Source organism: Bos javanicus, chromosome 17 (genome assembly GCF_032452875.1).
Source record: "Bos javanicus breed banteng chromosome 17, ARS-OSU_banteng_1.0, whole genome shotgun sequence".
Lineage (NCBI taxonomy): Eukaryota > Metazoa > Chordata > Mammalia > Artiodactyla > Bovidae > Bos > Bos javanicus.
The window spans coordinates 4,241,593-4,268,829 of NC_083884.1; the positions used below are offsets into that span (position 1 = coordinate 4,241,593).

Below are 27,237 nucleotides of genomic sequence, written 5' to 3' on the forward strand. Positions count from 1 at the left end.
GTTCCTTAAAAAACTGAAAATAGAGCTACAATATGACCTAACAATTGAATTCTTGGGCATATACCCAGAGAAAACCATAATTCAAAAAGATAAATGCACTCCAGTGTTCCCTGAAGCACTAGTTACACTAACCAGGACATAGAAGCAACCTAAATGTCTATTAACAGAAAAATGAATAAATGGTACATATATACAATGGAATATTACTCAGCCATAAAAAGGAACGAAATTGTGACTTTCAGAGATGTGGATGAACCTAGAGACTGTCATACATAGTAAAGTAAGTCAGAAAGAGAAAAACAAGTTATCATATATTAATGTACATATATGGAATCTAGAAAAGTGGTGTAGATGAACTTACTTGCAAAGCAGAAGTAGAGACACAGATACAGAGAACGAATGTATGGATACCAAAGGCAGAAGAGGAGATGATTGAGAGATTGGGATTGACATACATACACTATTGATACCATGTATTAAATAAATAACTAATGAGAACTGATTTATAGCCCAGGAAACTGTACTCAGTGCCCTGTGGTGTTCTAAAGGGGTTGTTGTTTTATCACTAAGTAGTGTCTGACTCTTTTGTGACCCATGACTGTAGCCCTCCAGGCTCCTCTATCCGTGGCATTTCCCAGGCAAAAATACTGAAGCTGGTTGCCATTTCCTTCTCCAGGAGATCTTCCTGACCTAGAAGAAAGGTTAAACCCACATCTACTGCATTGGCGGGTGGTTTCTTTACCATTGAGTCAACAGAAAAGTCCTCTAAATGGAATGGAAATCTAAGGAAGAGGGGATATATGTAATCATATAACTGATTCACTTTTTTTACAGCAGAAACTAACACAGCACTGTGAAGCAACTATACTTCCATAAAAAAGAAAGAAAAGAAAGCAATGCCCAGCTCAGAGGAGCAGATGGGGGTGGGGCAAGGATAGAGGGGGAAAGCATACACATGGTCACTTCCTGTCTGTCATAGTAAGAAGGCTGTTGCTGCTGCTGCTGCTGCTAAGTCGCTTTAGTCGTGTCCGACTCTGCGTGACCCCATAGACGGCAGCCCACCAGGTTCCCCCATCCCTGGGATTCTCCAGGCAAGAACACTGGAGTGGGTTGCCATTTCCTTCTCCAATGCATAAAAGTGAAAAGTGAAAGTGAAATCGCTCAGTCGTGTCCGACTCTTAGCGACCCCATGGGCTGCAGCCTACCAGGCTCACCGTCTGTGGGATTTTCCAGGCAAGAGTACTGGAGTGGGGTGCCATTGCCTTCTCCAGTAAGAAGGCAAGCCTTACCATCTACGGTTGGTAACATCTATGGTGATGCAGTTATTTTATAAAAGTACACAGTAGAACAATGACAGATAAAATACAACAAAAACTTTGGAGGAAAGTGTAAGTAAGCTAATTCCTCTAGTTTCATAGTGAGGGATTAATCAGATAAGATCAGATCAGTCCCTCAGTCGTGTCCGACTCTTTGCGACCCCATGAATTGCAGCATGCCAGGCCTCCCTGTCCATCACCAAATCAGATCAGTCCCTCAGTTGTGTCCGACTCTTTGCGACCCCATGAATTGCAGCATGCCAGGCCTCCCTGTCCATCACCAACTCCCGGAGTTCACTGAGACTTATGTCCATCGAGTCAGTGATGCCATCCAGCCATCTCATCCTCTGTCATCCCCTTCTCCTCCTGCCCCCAATCCCTCCCAGCATCAGAGTCTTTTCCAATGAGTCAACTCTTCCCATGAGGTGGCCTAAGTACTGGAGTTTCAGCTTTAGCATCACTCTTTCCAAAGAAATCCCAGGGCTGATCTCCTTCAGAATGGACTGGTTGGATCTCCTTGCAGTGCAAGGGACTCTCAAGAGTCTTCTCCAACACCACAGTTCAAAAGCATCAATTCTTCGGCACTCAGCCTTCTTCACAGTCCAACTCTCACATCCATACATGACCACAGGAAAAACCATAGCCTTGACTAGATGAACCTTTGTTGGCAAAGTAATGTCTCTGCTTTTGAACATGCTATCTAGGTTGGTCATAACTTCCTTCCAAGGAGTAAGCATCTTTTAATTTCACGGCTGCAGTCACCATCTGCAGTGATTTTGGAGCCCAAAAAAGAAAGTCTGACACTGTTTCCCCATCTATTTCCCATGAAGTGGTGGGACCGGATGCCATGATCTTCGTTTTCTGAATGTTGAGTTTTAAGCCAACTTTTTCACTCTCCCCTTTCACTTTCACCAAGAGGCTTTTGAGTTCCTCTTCAGTTTCTGCCATAAGGGTGGTGTCATCTGCATATCTGAGGTTATTGATATTTCTCCCGGCAATCTTGATTCCAGTTGTGTTTCTTCCAGTCCAGCGTTTCGCATGATGTACTCTGCATATAAGTTAAATAAACAGGGTGACAATATACAGCCTTGATGAACTCCTAGGTGCTATCTAACAATACAGGAAGCTTGGGGCTGGTGAACTGGGATGACCCAGAGGGATGGTATAGGGAGGGCAGTGGGAGGGGTTCAGGATGGGGAACACGTGTACACCCATGGCAGATGCATGTTGATGTATGGCAAAACCAATACAATATTGTAAAGTAAAAAATAATAGTAATAATTTAAAAATTTTTAAAAATAAAGTTAATAATCATGCGGTAGTTTGAGCATTCTTTGGCATTGCCTTTCTTTGGGATTGGAATGAAAACTGACCTTTTCCAGTCCTGTAGCCACTGCTGAGTTTTCCAAATTTGCTGGCATATTGAGTGCAGCACTTTAACAGCATCATCTTTCAGGATTTGAAATAGCTCAACTGGAATTCCATCACCTCCACTAGCTTTGTTCATAGTGATGCTTCCTAAGGCCCACTTGACTTCACATTCCAGGATGTCTGGCTCTAGGTAAGTGATGGTCAACCCTGAAATCAGATTGATTATATTCTTTGCAGCCAAAGATGGAGAAGCTCTATACAGTCAACAAAAACAAGATTGGGAGCTGACTGTGGCTCAGATCATGAACTCCTTATTGCCAAATTCAGGCTGAAATTGAAGAAAGTAGGGAAAACCACTAGACCATTCAGGTATGACCTAAATCACATCCCTTATGATGTGGAAGTGAGAAGTGAGAAATAGATTTAAGGGACTAGATCTGATAGAGTGCCTGATGAACTATGGATGGACGTTCATGACATTGTACAGGAGACAGGGATCAAGACCATCCCCATGGAAAAGAAATGCAAAAAAGCAAAATGGCTGTCTGAGGAGGCCTTACAAATAGCTGTGAAAAGAAAGAAGCAAAAAGGAAAGGAAAAAGGAAATATATACCCATTTGAATGCAGTGTTCCAAAGAATAGCAAGGAGAGATAAGAAAGCCTTTCTCAGCGATCAATGCAAAGAAGGAGAAAAATACAGAATGGGAAAGACTAGAGATCTCTTCAAGAAAATTAGAGATACCAAGGGAACATTTCATGCAAAGATGGGCACAATAAAGAACAGAAATGGTATCGCCCTAATAGAAGCAGAAGATATTAAGAAGAGGTGGCAAGAATACAGAGAAAAACTGTACAAAAAAGATCTTCACGACCCAGATAATCATGATGGTGTGATCACTCACCTAGAGCCAGACATCCTGGAATATGAAGTCAACATCCACTGGATCATCAAAAGAGCAAGAGAGTTCCAGAAAAACATCTATTTCTGCTTTATTGACTATGCCAAAGCCTTTGACTGTGTGGATCACAACAAACTGTGGAAAATTCTGAAAGAGATGGGAATACCAGACCACCTGACCTGCCTCTTGAGAAACCTATATGCAGGTCAGGAAGCAACAGTTAGAACTGGACATGGAACAACACACTGGTTCCAAATAGGAAAAGGAGTTCGTCAAGGCTGTATACTGTCACCCTGCTTATTTAACTTATATGCAGAGTACATCATGAGAAACGCTGGGCTGGATGAAGCACAAGCTGGAATCAAGATTGCTGGGAGAAATATCAATAACCTCAGATATGCAGATGACACCACCCTCATGGCAGAATGTGAAGAGAAACTAAAAAGCCTCTTGATGAAAGTGAAAGAGGAGAGTGAAAAAGTTGGCTTAAAGCTCAACATTCAGAAAACTAAGATCATGGCATCTGGTCCCATCATTTCATGGCAAATAGATGGGGAAACAGTGGAAACAGTGTCAGACTTTATTTGTGGGGGCTCCAAAATCACTGCAGATGGTGACTGCAGCCATGAAATTAAAAGACACTTACTCCTTGGAAGGAAAGTTATGACCAACCTAGATAGCATATTCAAAAGCAGAGATATTACTTTGCCAACAAAGGTCCGTCTAGTCAAGGCTATGGTTTTTCCAGTGGCCATGTATGGATGTGAGAGTTGGACTGTGAAGAAAGCTGAGTGCCGAAGAATTGATCCTTCTGAACTGTGGTGCTGGAGAAGACTCTTGAGAGTCCCTTGGACTGCAAGGAGATCCAACCAGTCCACCCTAAAGAGACCAGTCCTGGGTGTTCATTGGAAGGACTGATGCTGAGGCTGAGACTCCAATACTTTGATCACCTCATGCGAAGAGTTGACTCATTGGAAAAGACTCTGATGCTGGGAGGGGTTGAGGACAGGAGGAGACAGGGATGATAGGTGATGAGATGGCTAGATGGCATCACTGACTTGATGCACATGAGTTTGGGTGAACTCCAGGAGTTGGTGATGGACAGAGAGGCCTGGCGTGCTGCGATTCATGGGGTCGCAAAAAGTTGGACATGAGTGAGTGACTGAACTGAACTGAAATATATTTTTTAGACCATCAGGAATAACCCAAGAGTTCAAATACAAATTATTCGAAGTAATTGAGCCTGAGGAACTACTGAGCATGTTGGAGTGAAGGTAAACAGTCACATTCACTTTTCATATATCTATGTTTTTAAATGATCAGCCCAGTTTATTTTTGTGTATGGTGTGAGAGTGTTCTAACTTTGATTTAAATGAAGCTGTCCAGCTTTCCCAACACTGCTTGCAGAAGAGACTATCTTTACTCCATTGTATACTCTTGCCTCCTTTGTCGAAGATTAACTGACCACAGACGTGTGGGTTTATTTCTGCACTCTCTATTCTATTTCATTGGTCCATATGTCCATTTTTGGGCTAATACCACACTGTTTTGATTACTGTCACTTTGTAGTATTGTCTAAAGTCTGGGAGGGTTCCGGCTTTGTTCTTTATCCTCAGGATTGCTTTGGCAATTCTGGTTTGATATAAATTTTAGGATTATTTGTTCTAGTTCTGTGGAAAATGTTATGGATAATTTTATGAGAATTGCACTACGTCTTTAGATTGCTTTGGGTAGTATGGCCATTTTAACTATATTAATTTTCCAATCCAAGAGCTATCGTTCCATTTCTTTGAGTCATCTTCAATTTCCTGTATCAGTGCTTTATGGTTCTCAGCATATAGCAGGTCCCCTACACATGAATGAATCCCATTCTGAGAGCAAGTTCATAAGTCCAACTCGTTTGTAAGTCCAATTTTTTGTAGGGCTAACAAAGTTAGCCTCAGTACCCAACTAATACAATTGGCTATATAGTACTGTACAATAGGCTTACAATACTTTTCACACAATAATACAGAGAAAACAAAAAATAAATAAAATATATTTAGTCATATGATATATGTCCTTGAAAATTACAGTCATACATCACAACGGCTGGCATATAGGGCTAGCACTGAATGAACAAGCAAGAAGAGTTACTGACTGGAGGAGAGAAAGGAGGCGGAAGGTGGTAGAGCTGAAGAATCATCCACAACAGGAGACAGACGGCAAGCTGCAATTTCACGCATGCCTAATGTCGATGGCACAGGTTCTGGGTTCAGTTCTATCTACCCTGTTGAAAAAATGATCCAACAATGTCTGGATAGTAGCTTGTTTTTTCTCCTCACAGATGAGACGGTAGCACTGGATTGCATTCTGAACCGTTGTTTCAATACTTGTGTACCATTCTACATTGGGGTCCTAGGTCTCAAAATCTAACAAGTGCTTCCTCAAATAAAGAAAATTCCCTGCCATTTCCTACATCATGAACCTCCTTGGTTCTTCAGGTACTTCCTCCTTTTGTCTCTCTTTGTCCTTTCTCTGGTACTCCACTTCCTGGAGCTTGTTAGCAACTACCAGCTACATCCCCGCTGCTTTTACATTTGCCTCTAGACATCCTGGGCTTGAAATAAAGACACTACTATTGTGCTCTACACAGTAGTATACAGTAAAGTACACAAAAGCACAAGGGCTTGTAGAGAAAGCAGGCAGGTGACCACGTATGCCAAACACATGAACGAACTCATGTGATTGGATATGTGAACGCCTGTTCACATCTTTGAAAGTTTGCAACATGAAGGTCGTATGTGTGGGGCTTACTGTATAAGTCTTTCACTTCCTTGGTTAAGTGTATCCTTAAGTAATTTTTTGATGAAATTTTTTTAAAGTTTCTTTTTTTTGCTTTCCTTTTCTATCTCATTTTTAGTATAAAGAAATGCACAGATTTCTGTATGTTTATCTTGTATGCTGCTACTTTGCTGAATTTCTTTATCAGTTCTAGTAGTTTTTGTGTGGGGGTCTTTAGAATTTTCTGTATATAGTATCATATCATCTGCATATAAAAAGTTACTGCTTCCCTGCCAATTTGGATATTTTATTTATTTATTTTTTGTATGATTGCTATGACTAAGCTTTCCAATACTACATTGAGTAGAAGTGGTGAAAGTGGTCATCCCTGTCTTGTCCCAGATTTTAGCAAGAAGGCTTTCAACATTTCATCTCTGAGTAATATGTTATCTGTCAATTTGTCATAAATAGCTTTTAATATGTTGAGATACATTTCCTCTACACCCCCTTTGATAAGTTTTTTTTAATCCCACTCTTGAGCATATATCTGGAGAAAACTCTAATTTGAAAATATGCAGGCACCCCAATATTCATTTACTGTAGCCAAGACATGGAAGCCACCTCAATGTCTATCAACAGACGAATAGATAAGGAAGACGTGGTGTATGTGTATATATATATATAAATACATATATACACACATATATATACATGCATATAAACACACACACACACAATGGAACATTGCTCAACCATAAAAAGGATGATATAATGCCATTTGCATCATATCATTTGCATTATATAGGATATAGGAGGTCCATCAATGGGTGGACCTAGAGATTATTACACTAAATGAAACAAGTCAGAAAAATAAAGACAATTACTTTATGATATCACTTACATGTGGAATCTAAAATGTTATGCAAATGAGCTTATTTATAAAACAGAAACAGACTCTCAGACTTCAAAAACAAGAGGAAGGGGGAGGGGGGTGGGAGGGGTAAATTGAGAGTTTGGGATTAGCAGACACAAACTATTATACATAAAATAAGCAAGGTTGTACTGTATAGCACAGGGAACTATACTCAATATCTTATAACAAACCATAGTGGAAAAGAATATGAAAAAGAATTCAGTATGTACAACTGAAGCACTTTCTTGTATACCTGAAATTAACACAACATTGTAAATCAAGTATACTTCAAAAAAAAGTTCAGTCAATCAAGCGAATAACCTTAATAATAAACGAATATCTACTTGAGAACAGATTAGGTCACCAGGAAACTGTAAGAAGGGGGCCCATTAGAGGTCAGGAGGAGTTGGAAGCATCAGCAATGGAGACCCAGACTGACCCACGACCCACAACCAAAGGGAAAGAGCCAGGAGATAGTGGCACGCAGCAGCCGAGTGTGTTCCACACCGAGGGTGAGGGTGTTCCAAAGGGAGGGGGTGCCCTCAGCTGCAGTATTGAAGCAGGCTGAAAGCAGGGCTAAGGATGAAACTGAACGATGACTTTAGCAACTTGGGGATCATTGGTCATTTGGCAAAAGCCATCTCAGTAGACTGAAATACTAGGACTTTAGGAAGTAGAAATAAAGTTAGTAAATAGAGCAGGAGAAAAGATTATTTTGGCAACAGAATAAAAAAAAAAAAAATCAATGGATATTAGGAGCAAAGAAAGAGGGGATTCAATAAATGACTCCTGGCCACATGACCGAAAAATGAAACGTGCCTTTAGCAAAATCAGAAAAGCAGAAGTGGGTGTGGAAAAATAGATAAATAAATTTTTAAGTGGGTGTGGAGGATGGAAGAAGGTCAGCTTGTATTCTCCCTACTTAACCTCTTTGTCCACTTTCTGTCTATACATCTACTCCGCAAAGAGTTCTTAAGCTCATGGAACACATGGGCACAAGTTCATGGGCAGGCTAAGAGAGGAGGAAGCTACAGGAAGTTGGTCTGATTTCTGCTGTATTTGACTTGACAGTATTTGTTCAGAGGTGCTGGATTCCCAGTCTTTGTGCTGGCAGGATCATTCATGCTCACAGCCTGTGGTTTAGCCTTTAGTTCTGAGACTCAAGAAATTTTCAGGAGGAAGATTTAGAAATCTGCTTTGAATTACAGCACTGCTAGGCAATATTTTTCTTAACCAGTGGGGTTTTTCTCTTTATTGTGCTTTGGAACATGTTGGAAGAGCAGGACATTGGAATGTTGGAAGGGCAGGAGGTCTCTCAAGTTCCCATCTCCAAGTTTAATAACATGAATATATTCTGGTTAAGTCATTTTCAATAACTTGTATCCATTTTGGTGTTATTTTTATTTTCCATAAAGCCATTTTCCAATTTTTAAACTCCTCATAATAGCATGATCCACAGAACAATGAATTTGGACTTTGTTATTGTTAGTGAACCTTCATCATCTCCAGGTTCCAACATCCCTAAATTAGAACCACAGATTGATTACAAAGTGTATTCCATGGAACACAGAACCCTTGAGAAAGCTACTGTGACCTCTTTCTTTAGTGATTATAGAAGATATTTGCTCAGGAGTCCTGGGTGAGTTCTAGACCTTCTGTAAAATGAATGGAAACGTCAAAAAAATGAATGAATGTAGGAAAAATCATAAGTCATGTAGAAGTGGCCACAACATAAGAGAGGCCAGGGACCCAGTGAAAGGTGCATGTGACACGGGTCTCACAGTCTAGTTTGAGGGCCTGATGTGAGCTCCATGAGAGCAGAGCCCTCCCCTGTTTTTTTTACCTCTGTGTCTCCAAAACCTAAAACAGTGCCTCCAAAGAGTTGGGGCTCAATAAACTAAAAAACAAACAGGAAATGTTACCGTCACTCAACATTTTAGAGGGAAACGTTAAAGAACAACAACAAATCCGCTTCAGCTCACAAAATACTATTTTCCCATATATCCAGAACGCTCGGGGCAAGTCTTGGGCAAAAATCAGAACCTTCAAAAATTGCTTTTAAAACCTGTAAGAGGAAGTTCTGAGAACAGATAGCAACAATTTATGTCTCTAGCACTTTTCCTGCTCTGGGTTTTATAGTCACTAGTTTATATCCAGTCCAAACCACCCTTCACTGAGAAAGGCCCTTTGACTGTTACATCCCAGACTTCTCCAATCAGAAGTGTTATAAGACCTCAGAACAAATCACCCAGGGCATTTGAGATCTGTTGTTGGCGATCTCTATGAAGAGTCGTTCTGGGAGATGCTGAATTTCAACTTCCATGCAATTCTGTTTTCACAGTTCACTTTATAACGAAACTAACCAAGGTGACCTCACTCCTCCAAAAAGGAAAGGATAAAGTTAAAACCCTCTACAGTGAGAATGTGTATTACTCTCAAGACTTGGACTCTGACAGTTGTTCAAATCAGGGAAATCTGAAAGTGTATGTATCTCTCCACTGGATTCAAAGTCAAATACACATTCATCAAATGGCTATGAAGATATTCTGCCATAGTATGCTTAAAATCTAGCACTGTTTTCATTGTCCTAGAAAACCAGGAGCTGTTTGCCCTCGAGTGATAAAGACTTTGGGACGTGGGGAGAGCTGGTTATGACCTGCAAGTCAAACACACACAAAGTTCCATTTCCACCCTTCCCCAACTCATCTCTAACATTTCCCAGGAAGCCCTCTGGTTAGTTCAACTGACAGCAGCTTATCGCTGTTGCAATTAGATTGTATCATCTCTTTGTTTCTTCCTGTGTAAAATGAAGCCTGGGATCCTGCAGAGACAAACAGAACCAGATGGGCCATCAAACCCTACACTTATCAACTTCAAGAAGTACAGATCAGCCCTCATTTCAGCAGTCTAACCTCACAAATCCAACCACAGGCTCTAACGCTGGATTTTTTCACGTTGCTTTTTATTGCTGACTTGGGCAGTTTTCTCCACTGTTTAAGTATTTATACATTTTTAAAGATTTGTTGAAATTTCTTTGCATTAAGGTTTATTTGCATTTCACCCTGTAAATCTAAGATATTTTACTCTTGAACTTGCTGATTTTTAAAGGATACAAAAATAAAATATCATTTAAGTATTTACTATTTCCAGGAATTTAATAAATATGATTGTATTTATACCTTTCAAAAGTCTACATGAATGTTGTCTTAATTTCAAAAACAAAAAGGAGTCTACATGGTGGATGTTATTATTTCTATCATATGGATGAAGAGAATGAAAGTAATAGAAGTTAAGCAACTTGCTCAAAATATTACACAGCTTATAAGTGGTGATACGGGAATAGGAATAGAGATCTATCTGACCCCACAGATGTAGTCTTTCCACTCCACCACCACTCGTCAGAGATCTGGGTGTGTAGAGGATCAAGGAAACGTAATGAGTCTGCAAAGTGATCCATGTACTAATATCATCATTAAAAAGGATTCCATATAATATTTATAAGAGGAATAACCAGGGTACTTCCTTATATTTCCCCCCAAATGTGGACAAATATAACTGTCTCAGTGCCTTAAGGACTGATAATATCTTTTAAAATTAAACTATCTATGTAGAGAATGCCATTGTATAAATTCACTGGAATTGGGGTCAAATGACCTGAGTAAAGGTGCAGCTTCTACATTTAATATCTGTGTGAATTTAAGCAAGTTACTTACTATTGAGTTTCCTTATTTGTGAAATGTGTGTGGCAGAAGGTAGAGGCACCCTTCCCAACCTCCCTGTAGTGCGACTAGGGCCAATGAAGCATGAGAACTTGAGACCTGGGTCACTCTAGATCAAAGCAGGTATAAGCCAGTGTACCACCTCCATCTCCCTCTTTCTCAGCAGAAGCAGCTCTAGAGGCCATATGTTCTACATGTCCTATTTGGTGCAGCTGCAAGATTGCAAGGGGTACCCAGTTGCCATAAGAGTTTTCCTGAGTAAGAAAGAAATCTTTATTGGGTTAAATCACTGAGATTTCAGGGTTTACCCGCTATGGCAACTAATGTTAATTAACCTCACTAACACAGGGAGATAACAACTTCTACCATGCTACATTAGATTATTATGATAATCAAATAAGAATGTTGAGATGAGTATTTATTAACCCTATCGTACACAGATGGAAGGCCTACTATTGTTATTACTCATACATTTAAAGAAATTTGACTTTTCTTCAAGATTTTTGTAAGATCATGATTATATAAAAGTTGTAGTTCCAACAATTATTTGTAAGAAAAAAAAAAGACTGCTTATAATATGGTTTCAAGGAAAACGGATATTTTATCTTGTGTACACTATTTTCTTGTTCAACAATCTTCCACAGATAGTACAAATAAAAACTTTAACTCAATTTAATTGAATAATACCAGTATCCAATTACCCTTTTCTTAATTAATAAAAATTCACTGTAGTTTACATCCTTGGAGATTTCTCTTCTTCCTGCTTACATAGTAGAAAAGACAACAGTTGGCACACACGTTGGCTTTCATGAGACTAACACCACAGGGCAAATGATGCCCATCCACATTAACATGGTAGCCTGTCTTGCTTTCAACTCCATTAATAACTGGCCTCATTCAAATAAGCCCAGCTCATTTACTAGGTATTAGAAAAACAGAAATCCTAGATAGGGCAAATAGACATTGTCAGTCATAGCTTCTACTCTCCCTCCCCAGGTGCCTATACACTTGCATTCAGAATCAAGAATGGGAACCAAAGAAAGAGGACACAGCGTGACAATGACCTAAATTCATACACACAAACAAGGATGCTATTTACTGCTATAAAAATGGCTGGGGGGGAGGGACAAAAACAAAGTGAAAATGAAATGCACAAAAATGTGTTATCAATAGTACCCATCAAAAGATGAATGGGTAAAAAAAAGTGTGGGATCAACACAATGAAATACTATGCAGCCATACAAAAGAAGGAAATTCTGCCATCTGTGACAGCATGAAGGGACCTTGAGGGCATTGTGTTGAGCAAAATAAGTCAGATAGAGAAATACAAATATTGTAAGCTCTTACTTCAAAGTGGAATCTGGAAGAAAAAAAATGAACTCAAACATGTAAAGAACAGATTGCTGTTTGTCAGAAGTGGGTGTGTGGAAGTGGTGGGCAGGCGGGTGCATGAAATGGGTGAAGGTAGTAAAAGGTCCAATCTTCTGATTATAAAACAACTAAGTCCAGGGGGTGTAATAGAAGGTGTATGTTATATCAAAATATTCTCTTAAAGGCTGCCTCACTTCATTCTGAAGAGACAGGAAGGATTCCAGTCTTAGGTAATGGACCCACTTATGGGGACATGAAATTCACTTCTTCCCATATTTCACTTTTCAGTTCACATAAATGGGCAAGTGAGGAAGGGAACACACTTATGAGACTATGATGTTATTGACACAGGGAAGCCCATTTATACATACACACACATATAAACCTTACACACCGCACAAATACACACACACACACACATACGTACACATACACGGAACGCAAACTATATCTTTGTTTTCAGTGATTAAGCAGTAATATTATCGTGCCGTGTTATGTCACAATGAAAACAGCAGAACTTTCAAGAACTGAGGAGCAAGGGTGGGGTAGCAGGAGAGCAAGAGGAAGAAGAGAAGGGAAAGACCAGGGGCAGGCGAGAGCGGGCAGAGGAACCACCCTGAGCACAGGCTAGACTTTTGCCAGAGGGTCAATGTCAACGAACAGGTAGATGTAAGAGGTTATCTGGGAAACCATGTTTTCTCTCGAGAAGAATATTTGAATTGGGAATGAAAACATTCTGTGCTTCCTGGCGCATTTTACAGTTACAAAGAAGGCTTTTAGAAGTCTGCCAGCAATCTAGCTGAAGAAGGTCCAAAGCATCAAGGTTCCGTTTGGCTTTTTTTCCTGAATTATTGTGTGCACATAATGTTGTTTTAGAAAAATAAAGCAAACCACTAAACTTAACAGGATTCTTTAATGCTGGCAGAAGAAACATGTCACTGTCACAATAAAGAAAACTCTGTTGAGAAATACTTTACAAAGTAAGAGCTAAGGCAGTTAACAATTGATTCTCAAAGTGGTTTGCTTTTGTTCTAAATCACAAGCAGACCCTCACAACCCCACCCTTTCCCGCTTTCAAGTGTGCAATCCTGGCCTGAGAAGCTGTCCTGCAGGGTCATGCTCAGCAGTGACACACAGAGCCGGGCGCAGAGGTTAAAAGGTCTGGTTCTCCAGGCGACAGGTCAGCAGCCAAGAGAGATGACAGGCACCACCGAGAGATCCTCATTCAGACGGCACCAACAAGGCTGACGTCTGAACTGAAAACCTCTGCCGCTGGCCCAGTGCTGACCACTCACCACCACAAGCAGTTAGCGGTACCCCCAGCAGCTCCTAAATAATCCCTCTGGGCAAGTTGTAACAGCAGATTCAGACATGGGAAGAGATACAGCAGCTTAACCTGGATTTTAAACATCACTGCCATCTTAGAACTGGGTAAGTGTTCTATTAGCTAACAGAGTGGGAGGCTTCCTTAACTGAGCCCTCCCTGGCTGCCTAATCCTTGAAGAATCTATCTAGCTTTTCTTCTGCCTCCCACAGATCCTCATGCTGTAGCCAAACCTTGAATCTGAAAGGAAGACCATGATCAGTGCTCTGAGACCTCCTCCTTATTGGCAGGTCTGATCCCTTGGTATGCACACAAAACCACTAATGCTGGCCTCCTGCTCAAGTCCTGTCCCACCCTTTGTATGGCCAAGTCTAGATGGTGGAGAGTAACATGTGATATTATTGGTTGACTGGTCTCTATTACTATCTGCTGTCTTATTTGAGCCATAAAGCAGTGATGGCAAGTAGGTTTCCTCTTGTGGGATAATTCTAACCATTTAGCTTTTTATGCCTAAACCTCTGTGTTAAGGAGGATTCTGAGGACATATCTGCATTCAAGGAAAACCATGGAAAATAGAGGAAAACATATCACTTCACTTAAAAGCTAAGTTCGCAATTTTGTGAAGAAGCATCAAGTCAAAAGGGAGAAGCAGTAAACCAGGGGGAGGTAAAAATAAAGGAAAAACCAGCATCATGCGGCTGGTAGCCTGAAACTGGGTGCAATTTTTTCTAGAAGGCAATTTGAGGATACACATGAGGAGCCTTAACCATGTTCACATTCCCTGGTCCAGTACTTCTAGGAACTTATTCTAAAAAACCACTATGGATGCTCTCAAAGATTTGTCTACAGGTGTATTCATAGGAGCACTGCTTATGACAGCTAAAAATTAGAATCTACATAAATGCTAAAAAAGTAAGTATTGTATAAATTATAGAAATGACAATAAAATACTACGCACTATTTTATCAATGATTCTTTTTAAAAAATCACTCTGTAGAGGACTATTTAAAAATAATGGGAAAATGTTCATAGTATGAAAACTTGCTCTATGAAAAAGTATCCAAAATATTATACGTAGTATGGTCCAAATTTATTTTAAAATACAAAATAGAAAGACATATATATATGTTCTAAATGTTAACTCTGAATATCCCAAATCCTCGACAATAATTATATGCCACTTTTGTGACAATAATAATAAAATCTTATTTGTTTTTAAAGACAATAATATACAATCTGAAGAAGCCCTGCCTGTGGCCATCCAACTTCACTGCCCCCTAAAATGTAACTTGAGTAAAATGTAATTTGGATCAGAAAGTGAAAAATGTGATGCACAATAAACAGGAAAGAGATGAATGATTTAACATGAGGAGAAGAGCACTGAAGCCGCCCAGAGGCATATCTGGGTCCAGCGGGCTGTGTCAGTACATACGAGTTGTTAAGTGGACCACAACCAGCTTCATCCTGCAGCAGAATTAGTCTTTTATTCCTGGTGCTTCACTGTCTGAAATAACCACCATCACACACTCAGAATTATGTGTTTTTTCCAAGACCACCAAGTGGCTTAATAAAAAATAAAATTCGCCTTCATTGCAAAGGACTCTACACATATTGCTCAGAAGTGGTCACATGACCTGCCAAATGTAGAAGACTGTGTTCTGCTTTTTTTTTTTTTATCAAGTGAAAGGACATCTTACAGTGTACCAGACATGCAGCATCTCCCTGTATGAGCCTGTTACCAGTCCAAACTTGGGTTGGCTTGCCCACACACAGTAAAGCCAGGGTGTGGTGAAGGAAAGCACAGCATTTACGGCAGGATGCCAAACAAGCAGAATGGGAAGCTCGTGCTCAAAAGACCCAAATTCCTTGATGGTTTTCAGGGAAGGGTTTTTAAAGTCACTGTGAGAGAGGATTCTATAGGGTGTGTGATCAGCTCATACACAATTCTTGAATTGGTTGGCATCAACATAAAGTTTCAAGCATCATCAACCTTCTGGTTTTGACTAGTCTAGGGTCATGTTCTCGCCCTCAGCAGTTTCCATCTGGTGGGGGTCTGCTTCCTATAAAAACAACTTGGAATGTGTGTTGGGCCTTTATCTGTATCTTTCAGGGAACTGGGAGTTTGGCGATTCTGCTACATCACAGATTTATAGTCTAAATTGTTACCAGTTCTCCAGCCCAAGAGCTATTCTTTGTTTCTACACTTCATATCTCCCAATTATTAACTCCTGAGTCAGCCTTTTACCTCAAAATACAAAGGGACTTGTGCACGATTTCAAACCCAGGATGCGGAAATCAGCGTTCCATTCTGAGCACCACTGAGCACCTCTGCCCTCTGTAGTTCAGTCCCAGCGTTCCTGTTCCCAAAGTAGGGTGAATAGTCCTCAGAATTCTACTTGTTTTGACCCAGAAGAATGAATATTGTTGAGACTGTGTCTGGAAAAATGCTAGTCACAAGTTGTAAAGAGTGTGCACCTTTCTGTGAATCAGAAAGCTCTCTTTTCCTCCTGCTGCACTTTGTACAATAAGCTTAAAAGGGGAAACTCTTGCTCTAGTTTACTGTTATCTCATTTTCCAGCAAAATCTAACCCCTAACTGTCTGAGGTGAGGATATGTGTACACCCTGATTCAAAGTTGTCTGGAGTCTACTTAGGAAGGAAATGCAAGCTAGCTTTATTTCCGCTTTTCCATATGGGAAAAAAGCAGCCACCTTGATGATCTGAGTTCAGATTCCCACTAGACTGTCTCCAAATTAAAGACATTTTCAAGCATTTTATCCTGTGGTTACAGCAAGGAGTCATTAAAAAATAAAATATCCAGATATTCAAAAGGAATAAAGGTCAATTAAAGAAGAAGGAGGCTTCTGTTTTTCACAATCCCAATTAGTAGGAGAAAACTGGAATTTCTAGACTTCATAAAATACAAGGAAAATATCTGGAATGCAGAACTTGAAGGATCAAGTGAATGAAGTTAGCTTTGCTGGCCAGCAATTTATTCTCAGCAAAATAATAATGTATTGAGTGACTGGTCCATAATAGAATTTTAGAGATGACCTTTCATCTGAAAGGAATTTTCTAGAGAAGAAGAGAGAATTATAGACCTGAGACTTGATATCACACATCTTTCCAGGAGAGAACCCTCAAAGACCTTCTGTGACCCTAAACCCACTGCTAAGTGTCTCTAAGATGAGGTGCCCATGATCTTGTTGTATACTCATGTCCAGGGTCTTTATAGGAAGGAAGTTCTGGCCGCAAGTTTGTTGGATACATCGAATGATGTTGTTTATGCTTGAAATCAGACTGCTTGGAATCAATAATTTAAATGTTTCAATAGAGAACTGTCCAGAGTATTTGGGAACAAGGTGTTACTTAGAATCAAAGCTAAAATAAACCTTCTACTTTATTTCTTGGTACCAACTTAAACTACTCAAGACATTTAAAAGTTTGTTTCCCTAATGCTGCATACTGTAAGGTTTTCATGTTTGTGCCTACTTGCATTTATTGTCATTTTATGCTTTAAAAATGGCCCCTTTGGAATCATACCACATTGGTCACCTCAGAATCATACTTATGCTTTGCTATAAAACAGCACTGATCGTTTAAAAATATCTGACAATTGCTTTTTCCAAAAATATTTCCTCAACCTAAAAATATGAAATTCAAGTGTCATGAAAATGTTAGTTGCTCAATTGTGCCTGACTCTTTGCTACCCCCATGGACTGTAGCCCACGAGGCTTCCCTGTCCATGGGATTCTCCACAGAAGAACACTGGAGTGGGTTGCCATTTCCTACTCCAGGGGATCTTCCCAACTCAGGGATCAAACCTGGGTCTCCTGCATTGCAGGCAGATTCTTAAGTGTCTGAGCTACCAGTGAAGCCCTTCAAGTGTCATAGACAGAAATAATAGAACGTATGCTAACCAGACAAAAAACCATGTTTGTGTGTTTTTGTGTAAGTGGTTGGTGGATGTGGAAGACAGAAACACATTTCACACAAGTATCTAAGCAGAGTGCTTGTACTGAGGCAGCCTGACTGGAAAGCCTAGACAACAGTCTGTGATACTGTGCTGCATGTCCAGTGGAATTCTATTCCTATCATGGAAAAATAGCTAAGTCTGTGGTGCTTGGTCTTCATGCAAAATAATAAGCAGGGCCACTACTCAGAGGAACTTCAAAGAGAACTTTAAGAGATATTTAATTCTCCTTTTGAGAGACAAATATTATGAAAGCAATATTTTAGCTTGCCTATGCTGCTGCTTGCTCTGATTAAGAAGCTGCCATCCCCTCAGAAGAGATCCAACCCTCTCTAAAAGGGAATAAATCAGAAGGCTTGGGTCTTTTCTCTTTGGAAGCCTGACCCTTGACCCTGTCCCTTCTCCCAGTCAGAGGCTTTTTAAAATTTCTTTTCACTTTTGTCCTGGATCACTGCTTCCATTCCTTCTGCCTCCAGAGTGGCTGAGCTTGTTGCCAAATCCAATAGCTCCAAGAAAAAGCCTGAAGCTTCTCTAGACCAAGAGAAGCTTCTTTCTGCAACACAACATGTCTCCAGAATCTTTTCTCACTGAAGTATTTATAGCCTGTAGTTTTGTTTTGAAACAACGCAGAAAATCTAAGAATACCAAAAAACAGCTCATGAGAGGAGGCAAATAAACAGTCCAACCATGGAAAAAAACCTAAATTTTGTCTACACTGGATCAAATCTCCCATACCACACACACACACACACACATGCATCATAATGGATTTATCTGCTTCCATCAAAATGCAACCAAAAGCTTCTTAATCTGATAAAATTTGGGAGATCTGTAAGTTTGAAAGGGAAAAATTAATCCTTATTTTCACTAATTTCTAATAAAAATTCATTATTTCCTTTCATTATTAGTAGAGTTCCTTGACTTGGTCATCAAAATAAGCTCAGTTATTTTCATTTCTGAAAATTTACTTTTTTGCTCATCAGTTCAGTTCAGTCACTCAGCCGTGTCCAACTCTTTGCTACCCCATGAATCGCAGCATGCCAGGCCTCCCTGTTCATCACCTACTCCAGGAGTTCACTCAGACTCACGTCCATCGAGTCGGTGATACCATCCAGCCATCTCATCCTCTGTCTTCCCCTTCTCCTCCTGCCCCCAATCCCTCCCAGCATCACAGTCTTTTCCAGTGAGTCAACTCTTCACATGAGGTGGCCAAAGTACTGGACTTTCAGCTTTAGCATCATTCCTTCCAAAGAAATCCCAGGGCTGATCTCCTTCAGAATGGACTGGTTGGATCTCCTTGCAGTCCAAGGGACTCTCAAGAGTCTTCTCCAACACCACACTTCAAAAGCATCAATTCTTCGGCGCTCAGCCTTCTTCACAGTCCAACTCTCACATCCATACATGACCACAGGAAAAACCATAGCCTTGACTAGACAGACCTTTGTTGGCAAAGTAAAGTCTCTGCTTTTCAATATGCTATCTAGGTTGGTCATAACTTTCCTTCCAAGGAGTAAGCACCTTTTAATTTCGTGGCTGCAGTCACCATCTGCAGTGATTTTGGAGCCCAGAAAAATAAAGTCTGACACTGTTTCCACTGTTTCCCCATCTATTTGCCATGAACTGATGGGACCAGATGCCATGATCTTTGTTTTCTGAATGTTGAGTTTTAAGCCAACTTTTTCACTCTCTTCTTTCACCTTCATCAAGAGGCTTTTTAGTTCCTCTTCACTTTCTGCCATAAGGGTGGTGTCATCTGCATCATACTTCAAAATTATGGTGATTGTTAGACCCATTGCTGCATGTTAGTATCTGATATCTTAAGAAGCAAAAATGTTAACATAGCCTAGTACTGCTTTTCTTAATACTTTATTCTGTTTTAATATATTTGTTTTTAATTTATGTTTTTTTTAAAGCAGTAAAAGCAGATTTTATTCAGGAACTATTGGAATAGGGGAAACCAGATCTCAATATAGAACTGGGCTCAATTCCAAATATAGCATTTTAAAATGTCATTCTGATAAAGAATCTATAGGCTTCACCAGACCGCCAAAAGGGTCTGTGATTCTTTTTGCTAAAAAGCAAGGATCCCTGGCAGTAAAGGTTTTAGATAAAGTTTACTCGTGGTTAAAATGGATGCTCATATGGTTGAGCATGAACCATTGTTTTCACTTAATCTCTTTTCCTTTAAGTGGTATTCTGTATTGTCCAATGAATGTTGCATTTTCTACTCAAGTTCCGTCTTTTTCTGGTGAACTACAGACAAAAGTAGGCTGGTGTTTCCTGAGTTTGGAGTGAGAAATAGCTTTCTTAAAGCAAATGCTTCAAGATTCACCTGAGGAACCCTGCCCTAGCCTGCACAGTCACTTTAAACAAGGCCTCTTTGTCCACTTATCTCCTGGTTCTCTTTAGCAGACAGAACTCGGACGGCATGTGCTCACCTGGCCTGAGGTCACTTCAGAGCCTTTTTTCTTCACTAGGTCCACACTCTCCAAGGGGACTACCTTGCTCTCTGTGTACCAGGGCAGGCTCCACAGTGAACACCGACCCACGACACATCCTGGGACATGCTGGGTCACAGCCACCATCAGCATCTGTATTTTACAGGCTTATAAACGTGGGCAGTGGAGAAGGCTATGGCACCCCACTCCAGTACTTTTGCCTAGAAAATCCCATGGACGGAGGAGCCCGGTAGGCTGCCGTCCATGGGGTCGCTAGAGTCAGACACGACTGAGCGACTTCACTTTCACTTTTCACTTTCATGCACTGGAGAAGGAAATGGCAACCCACTCCAGTATTCTTGCCTGGAGAATCCCAGGGATGGGGGAGCCTGGTGGGCTGCCGTCTATGGGGTCGCACAGAGTCGGACACGACTGAAGCGACTTAGCAGCAGCAGCAATCGTGGACGGTACGGATTTCCTTTCACAACACTTGGATACAGGAAATCTTCGATTCATTTATTTCTCTAAATCATTACATCTGATGTGAGTGCTCACTCAGTGAAATCCATGGCAAACTCTGGTCTGTATTGAGAATCCCTCCCTACCCTCAAAGGAGTCCTGCTCCAATGTGGGGTCCTCCTGCTGCCAGAAAAAAAAGAGTGAAGTGTCATTTCTGGCACTGCCATCATTTTTTTTTTAATAATTTTGTTTATTTATTTTTGGCTGTGTGGGGTCCTTGTTGCTGCCTGGGCTTTTCTCTAGTTACGGCGAGTGGGGCTCCTCTCTAGCTGCTGCACTCCGGCCCCTCACTGCAGTGGCTTCTCCTGCTGCCGAGCATGCGCCTCCGGGGCACACAGGCTGCAGCGGTTGTGGCACATGGGCTCAGTAGTCGCAGCTGTGGTTCCTGGGCTCCAGAGCACAAGCTCTACAGTTGTAGCACATGGGCTTAGTTGCTCTGAGACATGTGGAGTCTTCCCAGATCAGGGATCAAACCTGTGTCTCCTGCATTGGCAGGCAGAAACTTTACCTCTGAGCCACCACGGAAGCCCTGCCATCATTCTTGTTGTCCTTTCTCCTAGTCAATGCCTCTTGGATCTCAGGAAATGCAGAGCTGCCCTCTCAGTGGGCGCTGGTCCTTGGAGAGCCTCACCACTGCTTTCAAGGTTGCAGAGCACACCATGGCCTCTACTGGCCTCCTGATCACAGACCCCCTCAGCCCAATCCTGTTCTCTCTCTTCTCCTCTGTGATGGCTTCCACATCTGCAAATACTCTCCTCCATCCTCCCCCTCAATGAAAGCCCAATATCATTCCTTTCAATGAGCCAGACTTCCAGAAGCCAAAGATGAGACAGGCAGTTCTCTGGTGACGTCTCCTTTTTATCTGTAACTCCAAAGCCCCTGAAAACCAAAAGAACATACATGCCTGGCTACATTATGGGGACAAAATAAAAACATTATATTAACAGAAATGAAACACAAATTACTATTTTAATCAAATACCCTGCATATAAAAGTAAGGACAACTGTTAGAGAAGCATCTCTAAGGAAAATAGATTATGACCAACCTAGATAGCATATTGAAAAGCAGAGACATTACTTTGCCAACAAAGGTTCGTCTAGTCAAGGCTATGGTTTTTCCTGTGGTCATGTATGGATGTGAGAGTTGGACTGTGAAGAAGGCTGAGCACCAAAGAATTGATGCTTTTGAACTGTGGTGTTGGAGAAGACTCTTGAGAGTCCCTTGGACTGCAAGGAGATCCAACCAGTCCATTCTGAAGGAGACCAGCCCTGGGATTTCTTTGGAAGGAATGATGCTAAAGCTGAAAGTCCAGTACTTTGGCCACCTCGTGGGAAGGGTTGACTCATTGGAAAAGACTGTGATGCTGGGAGGGATTGGGGGCAGGAGGAGAAGGGGACGACAGAGGATGAGATGGCTGGATGGCATCACTGACTCGATGGACGTGAGTCTGAGTGAACTCCGGGAGCTGGTGATGGACAGGGAGGCCTGACGTGCTGCGATTCATGGGGTCGCAAAGAGTCGGACACGACTGAGTGACTGATCTGATCTGATCTGATTAATGTACAGTTCTAGAAATAAAGCTGGAAACTGTAAATGACTTTTTTGAAGTGAGTGAATTTGTCCTCAGTTGTGCACACACACACACACACACACACACACACACTACATGTTAGCCTTTAACCAATCTCAGTTTAAGACAAAGTAAGACCCAGTTAGCAGCCAGTTTATCATCAATTTCAGTGAAGCACTTGGAGATTCTGTGTAATCAGTGACTCATCAGGAGGTCACATCAAGTAACACAACTAACGCTTTAAAGATAACAGTGGTGACAACCCTCATCACACCCACGAGCAGTCCCACAGACTCTGCTGTCTGGTCAGGCCATGCTGAATTTCTAGACTGCATCCCCCACTCAGAGAAGAAAAATATTCCAACTCTTATGGTCATTACTCACTCTTAAAAGGGAAAATGAATACCCACCACAGTAATGAATGTAATTCAATGGGAGAGTGGCTTGAGAAAGCTAGCCACACTGGAAAGCTTTACTTCTTAAATTAATGACAGATCTGAAGATTATTTTCAGATTTGGTCAGCATTTTTGAGAAGTAATGATTAGCCAGGGTGGGAAAAGTCCAGATTTGTATTAAGCAGTTGCATCTTATGAGCAGAATGAGCTAAATCCAAGACTGTGACTTATTATTCAGGCTCTCACCATACGCTTTGCTAACAATAAGAGCTAACATTCATTAAGTGCTTACTATGCAAGTCAATTGAAAAAGCACTTTGTGTGTATTATTGCATCTATGCCACAAAACTACATATTAAAGAGGTACTATTATTCTCTCTAAAAATGAGTGAGGATACTTAGGAACAGAAATGTTGAGTAATCTGCCGATGCTCACAAAGTTGGTGCACGTGGATAAAAAACTTGTTTCTAAACAATATAAGCTAGAGAGCTCAACCCTTTAACACTGTTCAGTACTGTTGCTATCGCTGTTCAGTCACTAAGTCGTGTCCAACTCTTTACAACCCCAAGAACAGCAGCATGCCAGGCTTCTGTGGCTTTCCCTATCTCCTGGAGTTTGCTCAAACTCATGTCCATTGAGTTAGTGATGCAATCAAACCACCTTATCTTCTGTTGCCCTCTTCGCCTTTGTCCTCTATCTTTCCCAGAAACAGGGTCTTTTCTAATTAATCAGCTCCACATATCAGATGGCCAAAGTATTGGAGCTTCAGCTTCAGCATCAGTCCTTGCAATGAATATTCAGGGTTGATTTCTGTTAAGATTGACTGGTTTGATCTTCTTGCTGTCGAAGGGACTTTCAAGAGTTTTCTCCAGCATCACAGCTTGAAAGCATCAATTCTTTGGCATTCAATCTTCTTTATTGAATGCCAAATTCTCATATCTGTACTTGACTACTAGAAAAACAGTAGCTTTGACAATATGGACTTGGTCAGCAAAATGATGTCTCTGCTTTTTAATACAATGTCTCGGTTTATCATAGCTTTTTTTCCAAGGAGCAAGCATCTTTTAATTTCACGACTGCAGTCATCATCCACAGTGATTTTGGAGCCCAAGAAAATGAAATCTGTCACTGTTTCTCCTTTTTCCCCATCCATTTGCCATGAAATGATGTGACCAGATGTCATGATCTTAGTTTTTTGAATGTTGAGCTTTAAGCCAGTTTTTTCACTCCCCTCTTCCACCCTCATCAAGAGGCTCTTTAGTTTCTCTTCTCTTTCTGCCATTAGAGTGGTATCATCTCCGTATCAGAGGCTGCGGATATTTCTCCCGGAAATTTTGATCCATTTTGTGCTTCATCCAGCCCGGCATTAACATAACGCAGTCTGCATATTATAAGTTAAGTAAACAGAGTGACAGTATATAGCCTTGACATATTCCTTTTCCAATTTTGAACTAGTCTGTATTTCCATGTCCAGTTCTAACTTGTTTCTTGACCTGCATACAGGTTTCTCAGGAGACAGGTAAGGTGGCTTGGTATTCCCATGTCTTTAAGAATTTTCCACATTTGTTGTGATCCAGAAGTCAAAGGATTTAGCGTAATCAGTGAAGCAGATAGATGTTTTTGGAATTTCCTTGCTTTTTCTACAATCCAACAGATGTTGACAATTTGATCTCTGGCTCCTCTGCCTTTTCTAAATCCAGCTTATACATCTGGGAGTTCTCAGTTCATGTACTGTTGAAAGTGAAAGTAAGTCGTTCAGTCGTGTCTGACTCTTTGCAACCCCATGGACTATAGAGTCCATGGAAGTCTCTAGCCAGAATACTGGAATGGGTAACCTTTCCCTTCTCCAAGGGACCTTCCCAACCCAGGGATCGAACCCAGGTCTCCTAAATTGCAGGCAGATTCTTTATCAGCTGGGCCACAAGGAAACCCAAGAATACTGGAATGGGTGGTCTACCCCTTCTGCAGCAGATCTTCCTGACCCAGGAAGCAAAACGGGGTCTCCTACATTGCAGGTGGATTCTTTACCAACTGAACTGTCAGGAAGCCCTGTACTGTTGAAGTCTAGCTTAAAGGATTTTGAGCTTTACCTTGCTAGCATGTAAAATAAGCACAACTGTACAGCAGTTGGAACACTCTTCAGCATGGCCTTTCTTTGGGATGAGAATGAAAACAGACCTTTTCCAGTCCTGTGACCACTACTGAGTTTGCTGGCATATTGGGTGCAGCACTTAAACAGCATCATCTTTCAGGACTTGAAATAGCTAAGTTGGAATTCCATCACCTCCACTAGCTTTGTTTGTAGTAACGCTTCCTAAGGCCCACTTGACTTCACACTCCAGGACGTCTGGCTCTAGGTGAGTTGACCATGCCATCGTGGTTATCTGGGTCAGTAAGACCTTTATTGTATAGTTCTTCTGTGTATTCTTGCCATCTCCTCTTAATAGCTTCTGCTTCTGTTAGGTCCTTGCTGTTTCTGTCCTTTATTGTGCTCATCTTTGCATGAAATATTCCCTTGGTATTTCCAGTTTTCTTTAAGAGGTCTCTAGTCTTTCCCTTTCTATTGTTTTCCTCTATTTCTTTGCATTGTTCACTTAAGAAGGCCTTCTTATCTCTCAGTTGGGTATATCTTTCCCTTTCTCTTTGCCTTTTTCTTTTCTTTTCTTAGCTATTTGTGAGGCTTTCTCAGACAAGCACTTTGCTTTCTTGCATTTCTTTTTGGGGGGGATGGTTTTGGTAACCACTTCCTGTACAATGTCATGAAACCCTGTCCATAATTCTTCAGGCACTCTGTCTGCCAGATCGAAACCCTTGAATCTATTCATCACACCTGTGTATAATCATATGGGATTTGGTTTAGGTCCTACCTGAATGGTCTATTGATTTTCCCTACTTTCTTAAATTTAAGCCTGAATTTTGCAATAAGGTGCTCATGATCAGAGCCACAGTCAGCTCCAAGTCTTATTTTTGCTGACTCTATAGAGCTTCTCCATCTTTGGCTGCCAAGAATATAATCAATCTGATTTCAATATTGACCATCTGGTGATGTCCATATGTAGAGTCGTCTTTTGTGTTGTTGGAAGAGGGTGTCTGCTTTGACCCGTGTGTTCTCTTGGCAAAACTCTGTTAGCCTTTTCCCTGCTTCATTTTGTACTCCAAGGCCAAATTTACCTATTACTCCAGGGATCTCTTGATTCCCTACTTTTGCATTCCAATCCCCTATGATGAAAAGGACTTTTTGGTTGTTTTTGGTGTTAGTTCTAGAAGGTCTTGTAGGTCTTCATAGAACCACTCAGCTTCAGCTTTGGCATTAGTGTTTGGGGCATAGACTTGGATTACAGTGATATTGAATGGTTTGCTTGGAAATGAACTGAGATCATTCTGTCACTTTTGAGATTGTGCCCAAGTACTGTATTTTGGACTCTTTTGTTGACTATGAAGGCTACTCCATTTCTTCTTTGGTCATCTGAATTAAATTTGCCTGTTCCCGTCCATTTGAGTTCACTGATTTCTAAGATCTCAATGTTCACTCTTGCCATCTCCTGCTTGACAACATCCAATTTTTCCTGATTCATGGACCTGACATTCCAGGTTCTTATGCAATATTGTTCTTTACAGCATCAGATTTTACTTTCCTCACCAGACACATCCACAGATAAGCACTGTTTCTGCTTTGGCCCAGCCTCTTCATTCTTTCTGGAGCTATTTCTCCACTCTTCCCCAGAAGTCTATTGGACACCTTCCAACCTAGGGAGCTTATCTTCTTGTGTCATATCTTTTTGCCTTTTCATACTGTTCATGAGATTCTCAAGGGGAGAATACTGGAGTGGTCTGCCATTCCCTTCTTCAGTGGACCACGTTTTGTCAGAACTCTCTACAATGACCCTTCTCTCTTGGTGGCCCTGCATGGCATGGCTCATTGCTTCACTGAGTTACACAAGACTGTGATCCATGAGATCATTTTGGTTAGCTTTTTGTGATTGTGGTTTTTGTTCTGGAGACTGTGGGATTATAGCTCTTACTTCTTCTGTCTGCCCTCTGATGGATGAAGATAAAAAGCTTGTGCAAGCTTCCTGATGGGGGGAGACTGGCTGTGGGGAAAACTAGGTCTCTCTCTAGTGGGCAAGGCCATGCTTAGTAAATCTTTAATCCAATTTTCTGCTGATGGGTGGGGCTGTGCCCCCTCCCTGTTAGTTGTTTGGCCTGAGGAGACCCAGTCCTAGAGTCTAGAGGCTCTATGGTAGGGCTACTGGTGATCTTCAAAAAAGACTTATGCCAGCACATGTCTCCCAGGACTGCTGCTGCCAGTTCCCCTGTCCCTGGGGCGGCCCCTTCCCATTCATGCCTCTGCAGGAGACCCTCAAACACTTACAGGCAGATCTGTGTCAGTCTCTTGTGGGGTCACCGCTCTATCCCTGGGTCCTGCTGCACACAAGATTTTTTCGTGCCCTCCAAGAGTCTCTATTTCCCCCAGTCCTCTGGAAGTTCTGTAATCAAATCCCATTGTCCTTCAAAGTCAGACTCACTGGGGATTCCCTTTGCTGAATCCCCAGGTTGGGAAATCTGATATGGGGCCTAGAACCTTCGCAACAGTGCAAGAACTTCTTTGATATTATTGTTCTCCAGTTTGTGGGTGGCCTACCCGGCAGGTATGGGATCTGATT

The 27,237-nt window shown here is 41.2% G+C and overlaps 1 long non-coding RNA gene across 2 annotated transcripts in view; it reads right to left on the bottom strand.

Moving 5' to 3' along the window:
* LOC133228495 (uncharacterized) overlaps positions 1–27,237 on the bottom strand; it is a 138,058-nt gene that overhangs the window by 68,761 nt on the left and 42,060 nt on the right. The window lies entirely within an intron of this gene.